Below are 23,885 nucleotides of genomic sequence, written 5' to 3'. Positions count from 1 at the left end.
GACAATGTAAGTTGCAGAATTAGCTCTGTGGCTAAATATTAACTCTCCCACCAATCGTACAATGAAGTTCTGATAATAATTGGGTCCCTCTAACCATCACCCTAAAGAAAAAAATGGGTTCAGTTACAAAACCCCTGAGTAGCAACATTTACGTCCTAACACATGCAATAAATTATCTCCAAATATTTCAGCCCTTTCAGTTAAATGCTTATAATCCTTCTTTATTGGAAATGCCACTTTCTGCCATTATGCATAGGATTTGTTTGGTCTCTTTCTCAAGCAAAATGTTTCATATTGGCTTTGTTTCTTTTGACTAGATGATCCAGTCACTGTTGGAGGCACATTGCCACAGCAAAATCTCATGCTGTACATTGATCACCTGTCCAACCTTTGCCTAGAGTGCGATCCCCAGTTCCTTCAAGAGATCCAACTTTACCTGTCTATAAAGAAGATGAGGAGGGAGACATCTGGGATAACCAAGCATCAGAGCATTAACACCAGAGCAGGTTAAATTCAAATTTCTCACAGTGTTCTACTTCACTTGCCCGCAGGTGATGTTTGTGAATGTGTACCTGTGCTTAATTATTATAGTCATTTCCTCATAAACCCCCAGATTGGTGATAGTAACTGTTATGTAGCATTTACTAGTGAAAGAATCCAAGACTTGGTTATATATATTTTTTCACTTATTCAAAACATACAGAATGTAGCTTCCTTGCCCGCTTTCTCTTCTGCCATTAGGAACAAAGCTTTGATATCTACAAGGCATACATGGTTTCACTTACTGACTTAAGGACTGCCCCCTAGGAGTCTAGCACAGCCCACACACAATCCTGGAATATGTCCAGCTTTTCGTCTGAGCAGAATGTGAACCTGTGACCTCGTGAGCCTCAGGCAAAAGGGCTGCCTACTGAGCCACTGATACCCATGCCATCAATAAGTTTTAAATGCCAGCTGTAGACTTCAGAGAGATAATGATTTCAGTGTGTAAAAGGTTTGATTGTGGAGACTGCAGCTCACACAGATGGCGTGACAGGGTAAATGTGTTGATATTTTATATAACATTTCCATACCTGAGATATTGCTAATATACTTAGAAGGACACTTTCAGGCAGATGAAAGTTTCAGGGTTATGTATCCGAAATGGACTACCAAACTTAAAAAATGCCTGTGGAGTGGAGTTTTAATAAGAACACTTTTATTGTTTGGATTTTAAACCCAGGATTTGCAACAAGAGTCATGGTGTTGTGTTAAAGGGGTGGGAATTAAAAAGTGAAAATTGTAGCAAGTGAGAATCGGGGAAAATAAGCAAAGCAGGGTTGAAATCCTACACTGATTTACCTGGGAGCAAGCCCCATTGAACTCAATGCGACCAACCCAAGTATATGTATATAGTATTTAGTTGTTGGTGACTTACAATTGCATACGTTCCATGATTAGCAATCCCGTATTAATATGGATCTTTAAAAGGCATTTTTTTCCACAAAATATTGATTTTAGTTTGCAGCTAGTGTTCGTTTTCACATGCACTTCTCAGATATTCACTGGACCCTGTCAAGGAGGGGGAAGCTTTTCATGACAGACCCAGAATATCATTCCAAGGCATAGTTGCTGAGTTTCTATCAGTATGCAGATGTGTTTCAACATTGTCTGTGTTTTGATGAGTAGAGCAGGGCCAGCTACCTTCTTAAGCACCCTTTCTTTCCTCGGTCAAAGTATGTGGAAATAGTAACTAATGTGTGCATGTGGGTGGAAGTGAATTGATTGAAATTGTTGTTTTATACTAGGACACTAACTTAAGCTTCCTGAGACCAAATCTAAGCTTTCATTAGGTTGAACACAATCATAGATGGCCGATAATGTCTCTTTAATAATTATTTTTTCTGTCCCTGGGCATGTTCATTCATTGCATCCAAGGCCTATTGGTCATATTGTGTCCCTGAGCCCTGTGCTCTGATTTCAAAAATTGTGGGGTTTGTGTGGGCTAAATGCATTTCAGAAGCAGAGAGTAGCATGAAAACCTTGCATTGTATTTTAGGTTTTCTCGTCCATTTTGTTTCATACACTTCTGATTGTAGGCTGAAATGAATGCTGGGTACAGGAAAAGCTTTCTAGAGAGATGCACAATTAGAATAGATGAACGCATGTGGTTATTTAATTGTGATTGTGACAATCAAAATACCTTTAAATACAGAGTTCTCAACAGTGCCAAGATTATGCTCAGACTTGCATCTGCACCATTTCTGTGCATACTTCCTTCTGAGATGATCTACAAAGACACCATTTGCAATGTAATTTTGACATGTTCATTTTTCCACTAGAAGACAGGTAGAATCCATTATGAATTTTGAATAGACTCACAAACAGTAACAGATGTTGCACTCAAGGTGGGGGTGGAGAGATATTTTCCCCTATATAACTTACCTGCCTGGGAAACCATCATCTGGACAGCTATTCCAGAATACACAGGACAGGTGGGATTGGAAGTCCAATCATAGCCTTCTCTGTGTAAAATAAGGGATAGGCCTACTTCTGATGCAAGCTTGAAGCAAGGTGTGTGTTCTGAATCCCATCCAATTCTTTAGCTCCTATTGGCAAGCAAAGCTTTTTCAGTCCTCAAATGGCAAAGACATATGGCTACCATAAACTCTAGGGAGGCAGCCCAAAATGGTGGACTTGGGTGTGAAACTGACAAAATGGCCTTGAGACAAGCAAGCAACCTGCCTTCACAGGATTGTTGTGAGGCAAAGACATTGTTCTGAGATCCTCATGGGAAGCACAAAATATAAATGCATCAAATTAAATGATGATTATCAGTACTGTTGGTGGTGGTTGCTGTTTTACTTCTGCAAATGTTCCTCTTCCCCTAATTATTAGATGTATTTCTGAGGAATACATCCCTCACAGATGTATTGGCCTTGCAGTTCTGCTGCTTAAAAAAATGGAGATGTTATCCTGCATTTAGCAGCTTGTCAATGGCTGATGACTGAGGATATGAACAAGCACGGCAGTGCTGGCCTAAGAACTTTACCCAGCCTGCCAGATAGCTTTAATCCAGTCATATGGGAACACAGACAGCACAGCAGCCGCTTCTGAAACATGAGACCACAAGGACAGCTGAATAAATTCAGAGACGTTTTGAACATTCTAACCTTTGTCTTAAGGGGGGGGAATCTGATAATGAACAAAAACTAATACCAATTTATTTTGTTTTTGTTCTTCAGTCCGGTAGCTGTTAAGACTTTCATTTTCTTAGGGTTGCTGCGTAACAAAGTATTAGCCAAACAGCTTCCCGCCTCCCCCCTTCACACTATGGTATATTTAGTTCTGTATGTAGTCTATTCCTTCACACTCATTAAGGAATGAATCTGGTTTCTGTTTTGTTCAATACTGTATATACATTGCACCCATAAATATTTGAACTAAGTAAATATAGTATCTCAAACATGGAAAAGCTTTCATTATAAACTGGGGGCTGGTAGGGTCTTTTAAAACATTCTATTCATTGGCCAAATGTTGCCCTTTTGGAGGGGGGGAAGTATGTAAGCCAAAAAATATGATGTATTCCTGTCTGCTATATTGCAACAGACTCTTTCCCAGATTATGTCTTGATTTGCACATTTTATATGTCTAGTGATCTGGTGATGAGGGAGCTCTAGGAGAGGCCTGTAGATTCCCTCTGCAGAAACACATGGCCGGCATTCAGCTGTATCTGGGGCTAATTTCCTTCTTTTGCTTCATTTAAGGTGCCTCATTCTGGTTTACAAGCAGTAGAATTGAAAGTAATTTTCTTACTTGGAAATATGGTGAGCTTGTTCCTAAGTGGTAGTAGCAGGGGTTAGGTTTTTTTTTTTTTTAAGTGTTAAGTAAAACCAGAATAACTTAAAGAGTCCCCCTGCCCCCAATGAATTAGCGAAGAACAGAAAGATTAGCCATCACAAAACTGCACTTGAAATAATTTTCCTAGAAGGCTACCTAAGAGGAATGAGCAGCAAAACATTTTGTTTCTAGGTCGATAGTGATTTCATATGTGTACCCTTACGCATGTTTGTAATTATGTTGATTGAAGTCAAAGCACTATTTCATCACATATTTAGAAGGCAATATGTTCACATGACTAGCATTAAACAGGTACCTGGGTTTTATATAGTTTTATACTTTTTCAATAAAGAATTTAGAGCTGTGTGGCTAGGATTGTGTATATTCATAAACATGTATTATGCAAGCACGTAAAATAGTGGGTGGTCTAGCCACGTCCACCTAAGCCAATAAGACTGGGGTAATTAAGACACACACGTTTCTCCAGACAGTGGGAATCGTCTGTTTCCAAATGGATATTTGGCTACTTCAGACGTGCACTTTCATCCTCTAAATATCTGTCGTTAAATCAAGAATGGTGAACTCTCAATCAGATGTGTGAACTGTCACCATCAGAAAATGCTGTACATTTACATAACACCAGATGTTGGGAATGTTCTACCTGTGGTGATTAGTCAAGGTTTGTGCATTCACACATGAAAGTCATCACTTATTGCTATAGTCAGCAATGGATATGCACATATGAATCCTGCTGATTAGACTGAAAGCTGCCCATAACTTAACACAGTGAAGATATATTTCCATTAATATTGGCAAAATTGCTGTTTTGTTTTGTTTTTTTCGTTTCTGCTTTTAATAATGATGTATTTTATATTTAAGGAGCAACGTACCTGGAAATGCCATATCCAGCTCTGTATGTTGTGCTTCTAATTCATCAACAGCTATGCAACCACTTTTAATTTGATGGAAATGTATCTTGGATATGTAATCAGGCAGCTGTCAATTGATATTTCACACAAAAAAAAGAAATCCTAGAAATGTCAGGTCAAACATTAAATATATATTTCCAACATTTAATTTCAAAGCATGAGAGAAAGTAAGGTGGTCAGCCATTCTATAACATTTTTAAAGGTGCATTTCATTTGGCCTCACTGTGTGTGGCAGGCTTTCAGTCTAATAAGTCTAATAAGCTGAGTTGCTAGAGATTCAGAGCCTGTTCACATGAGTTGCATGTCCATTGTCCCTCGCGTGTCATGTTTATTAGATTCTAAGCCTGCCAAGTAGAGTTGGCCTTTAATTTATTGTATGTAATCCTCTCTGGGAGACATTTTGGCTGAAGAGTGGGATACAGTGCTACAAACAAACAAACAAACAAACAAACAAACAAACAAACCACCACATGTCCACAATTCCTTCCCTTCTCATAAGGGACACTGATTGGAGGATGGGAGAATAGCAGTTTCACCAACTCCATCTTCCCTCTGCTGCTGTCTCCAAGCAAACGCCCATACTTCTGAAGGATCTCCCAAGCCTCTGAAGCAAGTTTTGTGGAGGCACAAAGAACCACAAGAGAAAAGAGGAATTAGCTAAAATCACCTTCCTCCAGCAGCAGCAAAGCTTCCTTCCTGGCAGGTCTGGATCCAACCCATGGTGCTCCCTTTAATGGAGCTGTGTTCATAAGTAACTATTCACCTTCAGTTACCTATTTTTTTGTAGCTCTTGTTTGACTATACATTGGATCTAACCTAACTAAATCCCCAGATGCAGATTTCAAGCAGATATTAAGATGTCAGGATGCCTCACCACCAGTTTTGCATTTTGTATTCTAATTAAGTGGTATACTGGTAAATCTCTGTGCAGATCTGTTTTTTCTCATGCAGGCAGGATTCCAAAATAATGACTGATTAGAGTAAAGGAAGTGAATTATACATTCATGAATTCATTATGTAGGCACACAAAATTTAAATACACTTAATGACAAAAAGCTACACTTCTGGAAATAATGTTTTGCAAAAGGGCTTGTGGAAATCTGTCTTCTTGTATAGCAATCCATTCAGCATATTAACATTCTCAATCAAAGCCAGCATGAAGAAACAAAATGCATGAGGAAGAGCAGGAGTCCCACTAAATGAATTAACATATATTCTATAGCTCTGTTCCAAAACCATTTTTCCATCTGTTTTAACTAAGAATCATTCTATTGTCCTATAGAATATTCAAAACGTACAGCTAGCCTGATGAGGCCTCATTCTTGTATTCTAATATCATTGTTTTTAGAGTGCTGAAAGTGCAATGAATAGGAACATCAGCGTATTGTTTTTTATGGAAAGTTCTTTGCACCGTCCATCTCACTTGCCCTGGCATCCTTGCAAGTATCCAGACATACCCCTTATCCCCTGTCTTTCTTCCTGACCTGTTACAAATCTACCACTTTGTACAACCAACTTTTCCTTAGCATTACTAGTAAATGTAAATCATGTTGGTCAGTTAATATGGTGATTGGAGTAATGTGCTCCCTTAAAAATTAAGCAGTTCCTTAGGCATCTATATAAATAACTTTTATGGTATTTCTCTAGGCTTGCTTCTTCTGCATGGACTCTGTATGGCTCCACTCCAGGAACCTCCAGAGCTTTAGACAAGATATGAGGTATTCTTACTTCTTCTCACAACTTGAACCTTCTAGTGTAGCGCACAACCACAAAGATAAATGTTTTCTCACTTACTTCTTTGAGTGGAGCCGCACAGATTCACAAACATATGGCTGGATGGACCATGGAGGATCATTAAGTGGCACCCTTCAAGGTAGGATGGCCACTTACAAATTACCCCAAAAGAGGAAAGCAGCACTTCAGATTCCAGTGGCACATTGGAATTCAGGAGTACTCCCAGAGATGAAAGTGTTCCTTCATGGGGAGTGCATCCCCTCCCAGAACTAATATCTAGACATGGGAACCACCCACCCACAGCACTTTCTTGCAGCTGGTTGGCCATAACCCTTTTGATCACATTGCCCAGGAAATGATTATTAGAGTCTGTATGGTAGTTTTCTGGTTCTCTCCGCATATAGAGAGAACCATTTCAAGAGAGGCTGTACCACCACCTCTTTCAAGGCATAGGGCAAAACTCCTCTTGAAGCAAGGCACTCCCTAGACCCATCCAATCAATACCCTCCTACTATATTTTATCAGCCATAATGGGCAGGGATGAAGAGGACGTATTGTTGGCCCCATCACTGCAAGCATCCTGCCTATATCCTGAGGCTGCAACAACTGATTCCACAAGGTGTGATTTTATGCTGCTCCTTAGACCTCCAACAGACCTAAATCAATTGTGCCATCAAATTCAGCACAGAATCAAATTCAGCACTGAGTCATTTTGCCTTCAAAGTGATTCAAGTGGAAGGGAGTTCCATCATGACTGAGAAAGCCTTTTCTCCCGTCCTCACTTAGAGGCCAATATTTGTAATTATTTATGTGATTTGCAGCTTGCATCTTTACTGTGTAAGGGTCATGCAGGGGGAACCTACATGTGTTGGAGCCTTGAATAGTGTAGGTCTGCTCTTTCACAATCCTAGAGCTTGAGAGTTGAGCCAGGGGACACAGTCCCAATCCAGAAATCCATTTGCACCCTCAATGACTTACTGAACAGGTCTATGGAGGAAGGAGGACTATATGACACATAAGATGGAGGAGCAATGGGAATGGAACAACAGAGCATTCACTTGACAGGAGTGGGTGAAAGAAACTATGAGGCTATTGCAAAAGGAGGAGAGTGAGACAGAAGAAATGGAAAAAGCAGGACAAATAAAAATGAGCAGACAAAGCTACCACACAGCGAGGGCTTCTCACCAGTCTTTTGTCTTCATTTCCTTCATACAGCAAGAAAATTCATTATACAGGCGGTTTTCACCAAAAAAAAGATGCAGATGAATTAAAAACAGATCTGCCTCCTCATGAAGGCACAGTAAAGGAAGGAATGGTTTGCTTTATGTAACTTTTCTTGTTGCTGAGAACTCACTTGTAGAAGGTGATGATAAATGTTAAATGGTTCTAGTAAAACTGCTAGTTCCAAAACTGCATACAATGCTGACGTTTTCATTACATTCAAGGGCTGAAAGAACATCCGGCTTTCATCGTAACTGTTTTGTTTGGTTATGTATAAAGACTAAATACACTGCCCTTGGGAGATATCTTAGTGTCACCTGCTCCTAAATTGAAAATTACTTGTTTAGCAGAAGTTTTATTGGAAAGGATAATGATCTTTTTCTTCAATGAGAGTTCTTTGAAGTGGAGTGGGACAGAATGTATAATAGGCCAAATCTTTTGGGAAAACCCTATCACACAGAAATACATTGTACGAATATTCTAAGCAACCATCTAAATAAGTTACTAAACTTTGGGTTTTCTTTTTTAACCTCATTCATCCTATATAGAGAGATTGTTCAGTAAATGATTTTTTTCTCCTTTTTTGGATGTTGCATGGAGAAAACACTATAGGGGGGGAACTAATATTTTAAAGTGGTTGTGTGTGCAACTATATACTTTTTTATAGACTCCAGAAGGTAAAATGTAGTAAGTAATGCAGGAAAATATAGTGCTATATAAGGCACTGAAGCATTGTCATTCATATATGTGAATCATTAAATATATTTAGAACTGCAAAACAATAACAAAGGTTCTACATCAAATTCAGCTTGACAAACCATTCTATTTTATAATAATATTTGGATGAGGCTGGTTTGACCTATCTATGAAGGCAGGTCATATAATGTCAGGAAGAAACTGGCAATAAATCACAGCATTCAAGTTGGAGTTGACTTTATTAGCAAAAACACAATCTGCACAGATTGGTGGACTGTCAGGCCAAATGATAAGTCTTGAGCCCCATGGAAGAGTTGCTGAAACTGAAAGTCCCCACCTCTGCACAGCCATCTAAGTCGCTTCCTCTCCAGTGTTTTTTCTCAAGCAATTGGAGATTGTGCCTGCATGCAGCCGACCTCTCATCTGCCCTCTTCATGCCTCTTCTGGTTCTGGGAGGCAAGGAGAGAGGGGAGCTTATTGCAACAGGAGGGGGAGACATCCATGACTGTTCACCAGCCTGACTAATCTCTGCCTCCTGGCCTCTCTCCTCCCACCCTCCTGCTCCAGCTTCTGCCTCTGATTCTTTGCCACAGTTACCTCTTCAGCTCCCCACACCACCTCTTGCCAGTCTTCTCCGTCTTCTCCCTCCCATCATTGTCCTACCACCACAACCCAGGCTCTGAGTATTCCTCCCTTGGTGGTTCCTCAGCTGGTTCCTCTCACCTTTCATCTGCGTCCAACCAGTCCATGACATCTAATGACATTTAAAAGTAATAATAATGAAAGAACACCAACGGTCTACTTCATTGCTAGCACTTGCTAACTTTTTCTGGTTAAAACAGAACATGAAATAATTCCGAAGCAGCAAAAAATTGTAAAGTGAAAATAATCTCTTAAAGATTGTACAAGTGTTGTTTCTTTCTCTGTGTGTTAACACAGAGTTTCCCCTGCAGCCTCTTAGGTACTTCCTAAATATACTCTGAAAGCTTTAGGTACCATCTAAAGCAGATTTGGGGGGCACACGGGGAGGGAGGCTGCAGGCAGTAATGAGAAACAGGAATACTTGTACAAGATTTCCATTGTGAAAGTGGGTAGGCATCATGAAATATCATCCCATATCCTTTGACCATATAAAATTAAAGCAATTGCTTGGCTTGATGTCTCATGTAAACACTTTGAATGATTTTTTTTTAAGTTCATATCAACATTAAAGATGTCTAGTACTTTAAAAAGAAAGAGCCACTCAGTATTATCAAAAGCTTTTTGTGTAATAAGGAACACTAAAGAAACTTATTTGCAACTGCTAACCTCATTGACTACCTGAATAATATTTGTAATATTTTCTTTCATTTGCTTAATCCAGATAAACCCTGTTGGGTCAGGTTCACATACTATATAGCCTGATCTCCAAAATTAGTCATACTCAGAGTATACCCATTGAAATCTATAGTCAGGTAACTTGTCCATTGATTTCAGTGGGTCTACTCTATGGCTAATGTTGGATTTAAACAGTTGAGATAATCTTTAATTTTTTTTATTTCCTCTAGATTCTTAGATTTAAATAAGATTTAAAAATACTAAAATTCACAAATTATTGTGTGGTTAAGACATGTTCCAACCCAGTGCAAATTGGATCATTTGTATTTTTGCCTGTTCTTTTTATGATGTACAAGTAATTTGTTGAGTTCATTGTCCTTACAATAAACATGTAAAGACATTTTTTTAATGTGTTAAACAAAGAAGCAAATAAAGTAAGATCATGGTATGCAGTGGTGGCTGCCCAGTGACAGAAGGGAATCCATCAGTGAAATGGGGAAAAGCAGTTTTCTGCAATCCCTCCCACCTTTCTGCAGCACCACACCCCCTTAATCTGTTCTAGAGGATCTGGAGCAGATTTAGAGGAGGTGTGGGACACTGCAGGAAGGAGAAGGGATTTCTGAAAATGCCCTGCCCTTCTGTTGCCAGACAGTCTTCACTGAATGATTAATGTTAAAGGATTGTAATTTTGCACATTGTACTGTTTTTGCAATGTGGTATTGAAATATTGATGTTTAAGAATTGCTATTATTGTTTTAGTTCACAGTTAATATAGCACTTTACAATCCAAAACCACCTGCTTAGAACAGCAGTAAATGGTAAAGGCATAAAGTATTTATTAAATCCTTATCCCACTGAATAAAAAGTAAATTTCTCGTTAATTTGAAAAGTGTCAGAATTCTAGCCACACTTGTTAAAATATCACCAAGCTTTATCTGCTGTAAATCTTGCAAAAAGTATATTTTAGCTGTCTCGTGAGAATTTACATTCTGTACTTAAACAATGAATTATTGACATTTTGAAACCTATCTACTTGTGTTTTATTCTCAAACACTAAAATACCTGTCTGTTTCCCCCCTTCTATTTCTTTATTTTCTATTCTGCTTTATATTTTTTATTTATAGGAACAGAATATTTATAATTTCTTATTTACTGATCATCATTAATTTTTTGTCACAACATTTTTGTAAGGAAAAAAAATGTACCAAAACTATCCAATGTAAGTCAGCTGTACATTTCATTATGTACCTGTACTTAAAATTCTGAGAAGCTATAGGATAAGTGAGTACCAGATTCAAAACAGGTTAAGCACACAATGACAGATAAAATTGCATGTGAAAGGGTTTCATTCCATGACTTAAGGAAGAGTATCTCCTGTACAGTGAATATATTATTTTAGCTTGTCCTTAAAGTAAGGTACTTTGGACAAGCACAAAGGTGAAATGTTACATCCTAACAATGTCAGCCATCTTCACCTGTTTGTATCTTTGGGTGTATGCAGATGGAAGGTAAAAGTAAAGGACCCCTGGACGGTTAAGTCCAGTCAAAGGCGACTATGGAGTTGCAGCTCTCCTCTCGCTCTCAGGCCGAGGAAGCCAGCGTTTGTCCACAGACAGCTTTCTGGGTCATGTGGCCAGCATGACTAAACCGCTTCTGGTGCAACGGAACACCGTGACGGAAGCAAGAGGGCATGGGAACACCGTTTACTTTCCTGCCGCAGTGGGAAGTGTGAGGGGATAGAAGACAGAGGTGTGTTGTAGTGCAAGACACATAATTATGACATCCAGGGGTCCTGTCTAACAAGACTAGCTTAAAACATTTTCCTCTCTGAGCCAGAGAACAAGATTGTGTCCATATACAAACGTGAAGTGAAGTAGCAACTTCAGTTTACATTAACACTGGCAAGGGGACAGAGTCCTCCACCCAGTGCTACAAAAAGAGGTTCCAGAACTCACCATGAATGCCTCCCTTGTTCTCTTATAATGACAATGGCGCCCACCTGAGAGGTGCCGGAACAGAGTTCCTGTGAGTTCTAGCTGAAAAAAAGCCCTGCCTCCACCACACCTGAGGACAACTGGTTAGCGGGCTCAGCATAGGCCAGGGGTCCCCAAACTAGGCCACCTGGCACAAACAGCTCTGTCCTACACTGTACTGCTCTTGCCACCCCCTAGCATCTACCCCATGAGGCAGCTGCCTTTACCTAATGGTAGGGTCGTCAAGAGTAGTGGCCTGACCTGAGCAGACCTGAGTTACCATGGGTGTGTTTGCACTTCTTCCACTGTGACTGTTTTCCTTTCCCATCACTATCCCCTACTACACATTGTTGAACAGGGTTTGGATGCTTCATAACTCGCATGGGCAGATTGGCATCATATCTATCCCCTGGTTGATTTCCCTACTATGCATTTCTCTGCCCCTTTCTTAAGTGTGTGTGTGTGCGTCAACATTTTTATTATAGCAAAAACAACAGTTTGAATTTAAAAGTTGGGATTTTACATTGTGAGAAAGTGTTCAGATTTGCTATGGGTTAGTAAAAAATAATAATGGGTGGGGAAACTTAGGTTCAAGGCATGGACACTTTCAGAAAGCAGGATCCCTATTATTTAACAAAGCTGTTGAGTGACTTAGGGAGAAATCTGAAGCTGCCTGAGTTGGTGGCTGTAGAGAAAACCTCCATTATTGAAGACCTTCCTGGGATGGGGACTTTACCTCCAATGGCAGTAGAAGAAAAGGGGTGTGTCAAAGTAGAAGTGGAGAGGAAATCTATCAACTCCAGACTTTCCGAAGCAATGTGTGAACAGCTAGTCTTCGAAATCCATGCTTATCTGAATTTTGTGATGCTGTTTTCCAACCAAACAATGTTTACAAAAATAGATTGAAAGTGTGCATAAAAATGGAAATAGTAGTAAAAACAGCATTCAAAATTGCTTGCAAAATGTGTACATTAGTTTAAATTGCGTATAAAAATCTGTTCATTGGGAGACATTCATACCGAAATGCTGGCGGAACTTTACTGATGATTTTGTTCAATTCTCAAAATTCTGCCAAATATGGAGAACTGGAAAACTGAAAAACTGAGAGAACCAAGATTGATAGATCTTTCCATACCTGGTAAAGGACACATCAAGGGAGACCATAGATGTGCAGGATCCAGATCCTGCCCATTCCCCAAACATAACAGAAGGAAATATATATATACACCAACCCTGGTGACGATGGCTGTCCCCCACCTCCCAATTGAAATAATGGGAAGGGGGGGCAAATTAAAAAGCAAAACAGGGTGTAGGGATGAAAGGAAGGAAAGAAGACGTGCACCTACTTTCTGTGCTGGCTGGAGTGAGTCTGGCGGCACTTCAACAACTAGTGATTCCTTCTCACGAACTCTCCTCACCCTCCCCATAGGATTGCTTTTGTTCTGGTCTGTTGTTAATGAGCATGTTATTTTAGGAACAAATGGAATATGGTTTAATTCTCCAGGAATACTTAGCAAACTGTTAATGAAATAAATATTGCTTAAGTAGGCTCTTCAATAGAGTGGGCCGACATTAGTTCCATCTGACATGGTTGCTTATAATCAAACAGCATTTTAAAAATTCACACTTTTTCACTTGAGGTAGTAACTTTCCATAGCCACCCCAAGTTTATAGCATGCCCCCTATTCATTTATAGTCATGGTATATACATATGACTTGTTGTTTAATTTTTTTATCCAGCATTGTTACAGAAATGTGCCAAATCTGATTCTAATTGTGAAGCATACTAAAGGAATTTGGAAAGCATGCCCAGAAATCCAGCACCATTTAAATAAAACACATGTGTATTTTAAATGTTTTAGCAATCTTTGTCAGTACTAAATCCTGTTTCCTGATATCAGGCTTCAATTAGGGATTTTTTTTTAAGCACTCTTGCTCTTCCAGTCTATGATTTTTGTGTTACACGTATTAGCTAGTGTCATACATATTAGTAGTTCAGTACAGGGACTAAATGTTTGTTTGTTTTTAAAAGTAGTAGCGATTGCAGCAGCATTTATATCCCTGGGACTATTAATGAAGATAGGTTAAAAAAAAAATTTTTTTTTACTCCAGTCTGGTCTAGTACAGGTGTGGGGAACTTTTTGCCCCTTTGGATGTTGTTGAACTGCAGTTCCCATCAGCCCTAGCAGGCATGACCAATGACTAGGGATGATAGGAGCTGTAGTTCAGCAGCATCTGACAAGCCAAAGGTTCTCCACCCTTGGTTTCGTAGTAGTTGGTGAGAAAATGCAGAAAACTAGCTCCTAGAGATAATAAAGCAGAAATAATTGCTCTTGTCCTGCTCTTTGGCTTTCATGAAGGAGAAGCATCTGATGAAAATACTGGTCCACCAGGATCAGAGTGGTGGGCGCTGCACTATGCTGATGAACTGGTTGTCTACATTTGATATGAAGGTGTTATGCTAAATCAGAAGTGTTTCCTGATATGTGAAAACTGAAGGTTCGTGTTACTAAAAATCTAGATTCTGTGCTATCTTCTGGATCCATGTGCTCCTGGTTTCCTATATGTTGGAATCAGCTTAGAAACAAGGATGAGAACAGGTGACTGCATGAGTGCTGAGGAGGGAAGAAGGACCTGATCTCTAGAGCCATCCAGAGGGTGAGGGGGTGAGGTGAGCAAATTTCAGTGGTGGCAGCTGCTGCTGTTGTTACTCCTCCTTCTCAGCATCTTCTCGCTCACTTGTTCCATTCCTGCTGTTCAGAAGAAAGTTGTTACTGGCAGAAAGGAGGAGCAACAAGGGTTATTTTTATTGTAGTAAAATCCCATTTTCAAGTTCTCTCCCCAGTGACCCAGTTCAGTTCCTCTTTTTGTTGGAGCAAGCAGTCATTCAAAGGGTTAGAAAGACTGAAGCATAATTCTTTTCTTTTGTTTTGTTTTTCACGCAGCACTGAGTTGGCAAGAGGTTGAGTTTGGTGCAAATTCCTGGCTTGTCATTATTTGGGAAATAAGGTCTATATTCACTTGTTGCCTCAAAATGGATACTGAAAGGGCAGCAGGGCCATGCCTGCTGACTCCACTCTTGAACTCTAGACATTCAGTGGAAGTATGAAATAGGCTTCTAGGCACATATACCGGTAACTGTGTGCCTTTAAGTTCCTCCATGATCAGGAGCCCTGATTGCACATCATTTCCAGTCTTGTAGAGGAATTCCTCCCTTACATTCGGATGCATATAGATCCCCTTTTCCATTGAAGACATGCAGGTTGGGGTGAGGCTTGTGGGTGCCATCCTGCTTCTGCCTCTATGTGTTTAGTATGCACATATGAAAAGGGCATGCAAATAACTGCAGTTACAGTAGGCAGTCACAAAGTATCCAAATAATCAGATGGCTGATTCCATGTGTGGATGTGGTCAACCTCACTGTAGCAGAAAAATTAATATTTTCAGTTGGTGGGGGGGGGCACAATTTTTACAAGTCAGTGGAATTTGGAGTGATATTATTTGTTCCATTCTCACCAGCAGTTAAGCAAAGAAAGATGTCTGGATATATTTTCCATCTTGTCCCTTGGTTCTCCTGGTTTGCTCTTTCCTTGATAAAGTTTTGGCAGTTAGGTCATTAAAATGCAAAATTATTGCCCCTCAGACATCCAGTGATCCACAGTTGCTGACCTTCTGCTGTCAGAAAGCTTTGAGTAATCAGCTACATTGGGAACGCTTGTAGCCTGTGGACCGTGACAGTGGTGTGGACATCTTTTTCATCCTGATGGGGAATGAATGCCGCAGGCAGTGTGTTCAACATAGTGTCTGCATTAGTTCATTTCATATGTGGTTGAGATTCTTTGCTTTTGCTTTACTGACTCGTATGAAAAATACAACCATCCTTCAAAGTCATCATAGCCCGTTCTGAATTCTATTTCTGTGTCCCTCAGGTGATACAATCTGTTGTTTAATACCCATACAATTGCCATGCTGATATTAAATTAAGCATTGCAGCTTAACGTGGAATGTGCAGATACTTGAAACAGAACTAAAAAGACACCTAGGTTTCATAGCAATGTATGTTACTAGATGGTAGAACAATGTTAGAATTAACTTGTATCTCCTTTTTAGGCAAAACCATTTTCCAGATCTGAATATACTATTTGCCCCTGAAAGAAAAATTCAGATGTGACAATTCAGATTGTGACACACACACCTTTCCTAGCATTTTGATTCTGATCCAGATTGGGGTTGCTTTGATATTTTTACAAGCAAGCAAGCAGAAACCTTGAGATACCCCCATCTTATTTCTATCTTGTCTGGTTTGGCACACTCTTGGGTTTGTGGTTTGCAGATGAAAGCAGGAGAAAGATAGGAATTTGAGCAAGGGACAGCCTTGACTCAGTCTACTACCATTACTTTTCTGGCAAACAGACAAAGATAAAAAGAAAGAAAATAAGTGCCACACTCCAATTCATTTCCCCCACTCCATTCTCTTTTATCCTGATGCTTATATTCATTCTATTTTAAGGGTCTTCCTTTCAGTTTAAAAATTAGGCTTTTAAAAACAATTTCACTAATTTCTGACAAAACTCACAATAGGAAGAAGGTAGTAGTGTGAATCACTCAGACATTAGGGGAGGTGAAAGGGCTTAAATCCTGTATGTGTGGCTTCTTACCTTTTAACCCCCCCCCCCTTTTTTTACATTTAAAAGCCACCAGCTCTGCCAGGGACACGGTGAGGGGGTAGCAACCCCAGAACTCTGCCAGCTGTCATCTTACATCATCTCAAGAAATTCTACCTGTGCCACCACACCCTGCAGAATATCATAGGGTGGTGCCTTGAAAAGGGGCATGCTATGGAATGCCCTTCTCTCTGCCATATGTAAAGCAGCAACTTATCAGTTGCTTCAGATGTCTTATAAAGACTTATCTTTTTGCTGGGGCTTTCCCTGAACTATAAAAATTGACCCTGTTTTATGTACATGAATCCCCTGAATTTTTGTTTTATTTGCTTTTATATGTTTTATACTGCTGTTTCATTGGTTTTAGGTTTTATTTTGTTTTTATTATATTATTTATTTGTTATATTGTATTGTATGCATGCCCTCATAAATAGCAACTTTCATAAACTTTTATCGTCAAAAAATAAAAATGTTATAGACATTGGGAGTGCAATTCCAGCTTTATGCGTTATCAGTTTAGGTGTTAACAGGGCTGCTGGCGGGCCCATTTCTTCTGGTGTCAAATGTTGGCATGCAATCCATTCTTCATTGGTTAGAGGTTTTATATTACAGGTGGCATAATTGTATTCCATAGGGGCAGGTCGAACTGCGAGGAATATGCATTTCCTTATAGCCGATAGTTTATCAATTAATGCGTCTTGAGATTTCTGAATTAACTCTAAATTGGCCATCAGGCACTGCCCGTTTTTAGATGTGATGTCATTTTCTGCCTTTTTTGGAGATATTTGAATTTTCGGGTATTGGTTACCCTGAGTACAGGTTTTGGCAGTGTCCAGCTGGGTTGGCTTGGGGATTTCTGCCTCACTGTACTTTGTGAATCTAAATTTGCATCTGTCCATCTTGCATTTCTCTAGAAGTGGAGGGGGGGGTTCCAATGTTTTCAAAGAGGCGAAATGTCCGTAGCCCAGTTCTCCACAGTTTGTCTCTATTTGTTTGTATTATTTTTGTATTGTTGATTTAGTAAGTTGGTCTGTGACCGTAAAAATAAATTCATTCATTCAAAATGTTATAGAGGATTACTTTTTTAAAAAATCTTTTTGGGAGGCCCCGAGCACACACAGATATTGCCCTATCTGCCTGTAATTTGGCAGGCTTTATAAATTACTGTGTTTGCAAATTTTATCTACTTATGACAAAAGGGAAGAAAGTGATAGACATTTTTTTAATATCCCAAAACTGAATGAGGGGGAAACAACCTTCATTTTCTCCCAGGCCTCCAAACCACTTCAGCTCAAGGTAGCGATTTTCCTAAGCACTGAATTGGGGTCACATCTAAATCTTCAGGTCAGTGCAACAGATGGGTTTCCATGTTGGTGCCAAAGCCACCATTTTGATTTTCCCACAATGTCCCAGTAGGTTGCTGTTTTCTCAGCATCTGTCATTTTCTCTACAATGCCCTGTAATAATATTATGTCTGGACACTGTATGGAAAACAAAATAGTGGCCAGACTAACACAGGAGTTTTGCTGTTGCCGCCACCACTACAGATAACCCACAGAGAGGTTTAAAACGGGGGGGGGGGGGATATGCGTTCCTATTAAGAGGGGAATAAAATGGTCAAAGATTTGTGTGTCTTCTTTTTGCTTTACTTTTAGTATTCTCCCTTTTATGCCAAAGGCTCTTCAATATGGCTAGTGAAAAATAAGCAAAAAAACTAAAGCCAGCAGATGGAGCTGAGAGTCAGACAAACAGCTCAACATAGAAATCCCCCTCTACCACTCAAGTGGCTTTGGATTCAAAACAATCCAGTCTTTTTGCCTGTTAGTGGAAAGTCAATGGCAAAGGGATGAAACAGTTTTCCTCCAGGGTATGGTTCCTTAGTTTTGATGCCACTGTAGAAAAGGCCCTGTCCTAAAATTGGCATGACAATGAACACAAAACTGGCAATGATTATATTTTGTTCTGTTAATAGTAGTCACAAGAAAGGGCTTCCATCCCCTCCTCCCCATCACCACCACCACCACCACCTCAATCCAGATCAACCCTGGTGGCTGCTATTTACTAAAAATCATAGAACTGCCAGTGTGCCAGCCACACACCCTGCAACACGCAATACCTGTTTATGTATTGCTCCTTCCCAGCTGGTCAGTTAGGGTTCACATCCCTCTGCAGGGAGCCTTAGGTGCACATATCCACACTTCCTTTCAGAATTGCATCAATCCTGATTCATCTAGGGAGCATGGTTGACATGTTTGTCCTGGGGCACAGCTAGCCAGAAACATAATTGGAAATCTCTTATCAATTAGGTGCTATAGGAAATGCCCCCTGTGTTCTTCAGAATGGAGGTGGCAGAACTCAGTGACAGGACTGTAAGTTATTTCTAAAAATACAAAGGTACTTAAGGGAAGAAGTGTTCATTTTGTGAGCACAAGAAATGATGCACAAACAAAACCAATGAACAAACATTAAGACTTATGCCTCTTCCTTCTGCGGGCTCCGTTTAGTCCTCATTTGTGTCCAAGTCTTTAATGTTGCGGTGTTGTTGTTTTTTACTGTGGTGTTACCAGAAGCACATGAAAACAAGGAAGGGTTTTGAGCAGAGTTATGAGAAGCAGAATGAAAAACAGTCACTGTTAATCCTTAAGAGGATTTGAGCTAAAATAAAAAACGAATTTGGAAGATGCAACAGGAAAACACAAAATTGCTGGCAGTTTTCCCCCTCCAGTGTGCAAAAGGTTTTGAAAACAAGGAACAACAATCACTGTAATTAATAACTTGTCATGTCTTTAGGGAGAGAGAGAGAAGATGAATAGTCTGAAATGTTTTTAGATTCTTGACTTAATTGAAATCAGTGTTTATATAACGTGCCAAAGTAAGAAATGTGTGTGACAGCCTAAGAGTGTCAGAAAAGAGTGTTGTCGAGCACATCACATGCAAAAGCACTGGACAAACCACTCATCTACTTTAATTATCATCTTATGCCAAAAAATGTTAATGTGATAGCTTTGAAGAGTAATTGGTATTTTAAGAAAAGGATCCTCAAAGAGAAACATTTCCACAAGTCTGGGCTATATCTCACCCCTCATTAAAGTATTTTTCCAGGCTGAAGGTTCCATATACGTTCCCTTCCAGTCCTCTGCGTTGGGGTCTCTTTTGAAACTATGAATCTCTTAAGTGCTTACCTCTGCCACATTATTAGGCTCTGCAAAGATTCTCTTCACAGATCTTGCCAAGATAATGATCTCTATGGAGGGCTTTTAAAACTGTTAGTATTGAAAGCCAGCTCTGTATTCCTCTTTTATTTGTTTAATCAGAATAGTTAGGAAGCGGTACTGTGGTCAGTTTGCTCATCAGACATTGGACACCTTATTGAGCGCTAATGGCTTCCTCAGGCACATCTGTTTTTCTTTAAAGAGATAGACTTGCAAGTCAAATCTCTTTTGCTAAACCTACAGAGAAGATTAATCAGGAACTAGAAGTGCAAGAATGCAAAGAAACGAATGCTTTAGCAAGGCTAGCTGCAAGTCCTACCTGTTGCTATATTTCCCCCTTTCAGTCTTCTCCCATTTCTGCATTTTCTCAGATAATTTATCCCTGGTGTCTAATGGTTGTTACGTGGCCTCTGTGCAGTGTCACATTTGAGGGTGCAATTAGACAAGTCTTCCCATACATGAGTTCTGGGTGGAACATTCTTGAAAGCTTGCCCCTCTCTAGGAGATTAACCCCAACCCCTTATGTAGAATAAGTTTTTTTCTTCCCTGCAGCATCAATGCAAACAGATGGAAGTTGAGGGGCTTACTGTCTTTCCACTCTGCCTTAGAAATCATTGACTTTGAGGAATCTTTCTGGCAATTGTGATATAATGACTATTTCATATTCTCGTGTATCTGGAAGACCACCCCCTTCCCTGCAGCCCCCCTTGGGTATTAAGAACAGCAGAGGGGCCCTTTTGGTCATTTCACCCTCAGAAGCTCAGGGTGGTGGTGGCCTGGGACAGACACTTTCTGTGGCAGCCTCTATGGGTAGGCAAACTAAGGCCCGGGGGCCGGATCTGGCCCAATCATGTTCTAAATCCGACCCGCAGACAGTCCAGGAATCAGCGTGATTTTACATGAGTAGAAAGTATCCTTTTATTTAAAATACATCTCGGGGTTATTTGTGGGGCATAGGAATTCATTCATTTTTTTCTCAAAATATAGTCTGGCCCCCCCACAAGTTCTGAGGGACAGTGGACCGGCACCCTGCTGAAAAAGTTTGCTGACCCCTGCTAAGCTGTGGAATATCTACCCCACAGAGGTATATCTGGAAACTTTACAGTTTTCAGTGACACACAGTTGCTGAACTATGCAATGTTTGAAAATGTCTCTCTCTTCTCTGGGGCCTTTGACACCTGAGTTGTATATTTAGGACTCCCCCGATGTTTGTGATTCTAAGTTGTTTTAAACTGTTTAAATGTATTTGAATTGTTGTAACCCGCCCTGGGATCTTAGGGTGAAGGGTAGGAAATAAAATAATCACCACCACCATTCTTTTTAAAAAAAATAAAAAATAAGTGTGTATATATAAAGACACTTGGTATCTACCATGTAATTATCAGGTATACATTGTTTCCCAACTAAGTCCTAGATATATAATGTACTAGCTAGGAAGATGTTTTCCTGCCGATAGTCACAACCTGTATGGGGGACATAAAGTCTGGGGATGTGGAGAGAGAAGTGATGGTGGTTTCTCTCTGAGTCTAGTCCAAATAGAGAACTCCAAGGTAGAGAACTCCAAGTCTGCTTCTCCAAGTAGAGAACTCTCTGTTACCCCTAAATTTAAGAAGAAAAAGAAGAGTTTGGATTTGATATCCCGCTTTATCACTACCCGAAGGAGTCTCAAAGTGGCTAACATTCTCCTTTCCCTTCCTCCCCCACAACAAACACTCTGTGAGGTGAGTGGGACTGAGAGACTTCAGAGAAGTGTGACTAGCCCAAGGTCACCCAGCAGCTGCATGTGGAGGAGCGGAGACACGAACCCGGTTCCCCAGATTACGAGACTACCGCTCTTAACCACTACACCACACCAAATTTAAGGTGCAAAAATGTCCACTTTCTGGTGGATGTGAACCTAATGCAAGTGTGGTTCCTAGAGACCTTCCGTCAAGCTTACAGGTATCCATACCAGAGACTACATCCAGTGGTGGAGCTTCATGCTTCGGCACTGGGGGCGGAGAGCAGGCAGGGCATGGCTGGCGCGCGTCCTGGGGGTGTGGCGCACCGACTGCGGGGACATGGTGCCCAGCGTGGGGAGCAGCCACGATGGCACCCCACTGGGATCGTGGTGCTGGGGCGGTGAGCTCTCGCCGCCCCCTCTTTCTCTGCCAGTGGCTACATGTCCCTCTGAAGAGTGCTGTGGTGGCTTAAAGTGGAGAAAGATAAGAAAACACAAATCAGCGAATATATCTTTTATCCTTCTGGTGTTGGTTGTGTCTGTGGCCACAGATTCCTCCTAGGACAAACAGCCTCTTGAAAGTTTCCACCCTATTTGTGGAAATAGAAATTGGGGCAACCATTTCACTGAGTTTCTCCAAGAGAATATGAAATTCTCCAATAGTTTCTTGGGGGGTGGGGCTTACTATAAGCAGTGGCAGTAGCACATATTCTTTTTCCTCTTTTCTCCCCCCCCCTTTTTGCAGGGTATGTGTTGCTCTTGCTGATGCTGCTTCAAGTAGTTATTTGCCAACTGTTCTGGCTGCCTGCCTGCCTGCCATTTGCACCCTCCCTACTGCCCTAGACTTGGCATTATTCCATGGCATTGGGTTGTGGTTTTCTGCCATCAAAAAATGGCAGAGAAGATTATACAAAGTGGCCTTTCTCTAGTGGGGATGAGGGGCCAGGGAAGCTCAGGCATTTTTTTCCAGCAAAATATCTTATGAGAAATTTTGGCTCAGCTGTCCTGAGATCACAGTGTGACTCCAAACCAGTAGACACTTCGTTTTACAAGAAGCTGTGAACATATTGGATACAGCATAATGGAATTTGGGTCCATTTGATGGGCCTGGCCTCACTTCTAAGGGAACCATTCAAATGGTCACAAACAATGTAATTTTATAAAGCCAAACAGGGAAAGGGGGCGGCAAAGTGTTGCTGTCATGGAGGGAAAGGGAGACGGATACCTCCCATTTACCAGAGCTAGAGCCATGGTGAAATTGCTCAGAAAATAATTATCTGACAAAAAAAATTTGGGGGGGGGGATGAATTCCTTCTGAGGTGTTGGAAAATGTCATTCCTCCCCCCAAAATATTCAGTAAAATGGCCTCTGTTTTTGCCATCTGTCAATTTTAGATGCAGCCGTGGAACCGACTTTAATACTTTTTAATATTAATATTGTTGAAGGAAGAAATAGCCTTAATTGTTACTCCTTACAGTTCTTTTCTTTTAGCCCATTTCGTCCTTTATCCACCCAAATGAGCTAGCAATTGTTTCTTTCAAAAGTAAGTGACTAGAAGTTCCTCACAAAAGAATTTTCTGACTTCTTTGGGTTGTTTTTTCCCCCCCAATCTCCTCCTGAACTGTTAAGAGAATTTCAGTCCACCAGTGGAAATATTTGGCAAATTCACTTTCTTCCCCATTTTGCCACCCACATATAGCATGGAAAATCTTAGGAAGCTGTCTTTATCCTGTTCTAAGAATTTTTCTTGCTTCATAAATTTCTTCTTTACCTAAGGCTTTACATACAGCTTCAGCCCAGTTGCTGGCTGCTTCTGCATTGGTTATTGGGTCTGGATCTCAACATTGACACTTGATTGTGACTTAGTCACCATCAAGCTATTGAATAGAACACTTGAATAGCTGCTTGCTACTCTTCCTAACAACAGTGACTTCATTCTTCAGATCTAATGTGAGACCAGCTACTGGCATCAGTACTGCACCATGAATATGGGCTGCTGTGAAAGATTTTTTTCCAGTTGGCCCTCTAGAATCTACTTGTAACTCATGAGTTAAGAAGACAAGTGAAGAAAGTTGATGTAAAAAGAAAAGAAAAGAAAAGGAAGACAAATGAAATATAGATAATCGGGAGACATGCACTCCAAAGCTTCAGATAATCCCTATTTATTTGTCCAGACCTTTAAGGGCTTAGCTGAACCTACTAAACTCTTGAGACTTGTCCATCACAAGTAATGACATGCAAGCCACAAGAAATAAATGTGTCTGAAAGAAAATGAACAAACAAGTCTGGTGCTTATTAGTAAGAGAAAATGAAGAACAAGAACATGATGAATTTTGCTTGTGCTTTTACTAATTTAGAGTTCAGACACATAGTGTCAGAAGACAAAGAGCAGAACAATGAAATTCAAAGCTAGAGACAAGATTTATAGCCTTATGACAATGTGCAAAGATGTTTTATCGCTTCGTGTGAATCTTTGAGATGAGCAACATTTCCCAGTGTTTCTGGATTGCACTGGAAAGAGAAAAAAATCACAGCATATTGCATTCTGTACTCTTTAGGACTTTGATTTGGCACAGCATCGTTCTCATGATAGCAGGTTT

General features: G+C 40.3%; 1 protein-coding gene across 15 annotated transcripts in view; it reads left to right on the top strand.

Moving 5' to 3' along the window:
- Positions 1-23,885, top strand: part of ERC2 (ELKS/RAB6-interacting/CAST family member 2) — a 519,409-nt gene that overhangs the window by 453,249 nt on the left and 42,275 nt on the right. For 8 of the 15 annotated variants that reach the window (XR_004426010.1, XR_004426009.1, XR_004426011.1 and 5 more), the window contains one exon: positions 318-506. The gene's annotated coding sequence lies outside the window, so the exon portion shown is untranslated. Of the gene's footprint in view, positions 1-317; positions 507-23,885 lie in introns of those variants that run through there. The other 7 variants (XM_033140942.1, XM_033140941.1, XM_033140940.1 and 4 more) reach the window with 1 other exon arrangement.

This window comes from Lacerta agilis, chromosome 2 (assembly GCF_009819535.1).
Source record: "Lacerta agilis isolate rLacAgi1 chromosome 2, rLacAgi1.pri, whole genome shotgun sequence".
NCBI classification, from domain to species: domain Eukaryota; kingdom Metazoa; phylum Chordata; class Lepidosauria; order Squamata; family Lacertidae; genus Lacerta; species Lacerta agilis.
Note: the sequence above shows the minus strand (reverse complement) of the source record. Positions and strands in the feature narration are given on the sequence as shown.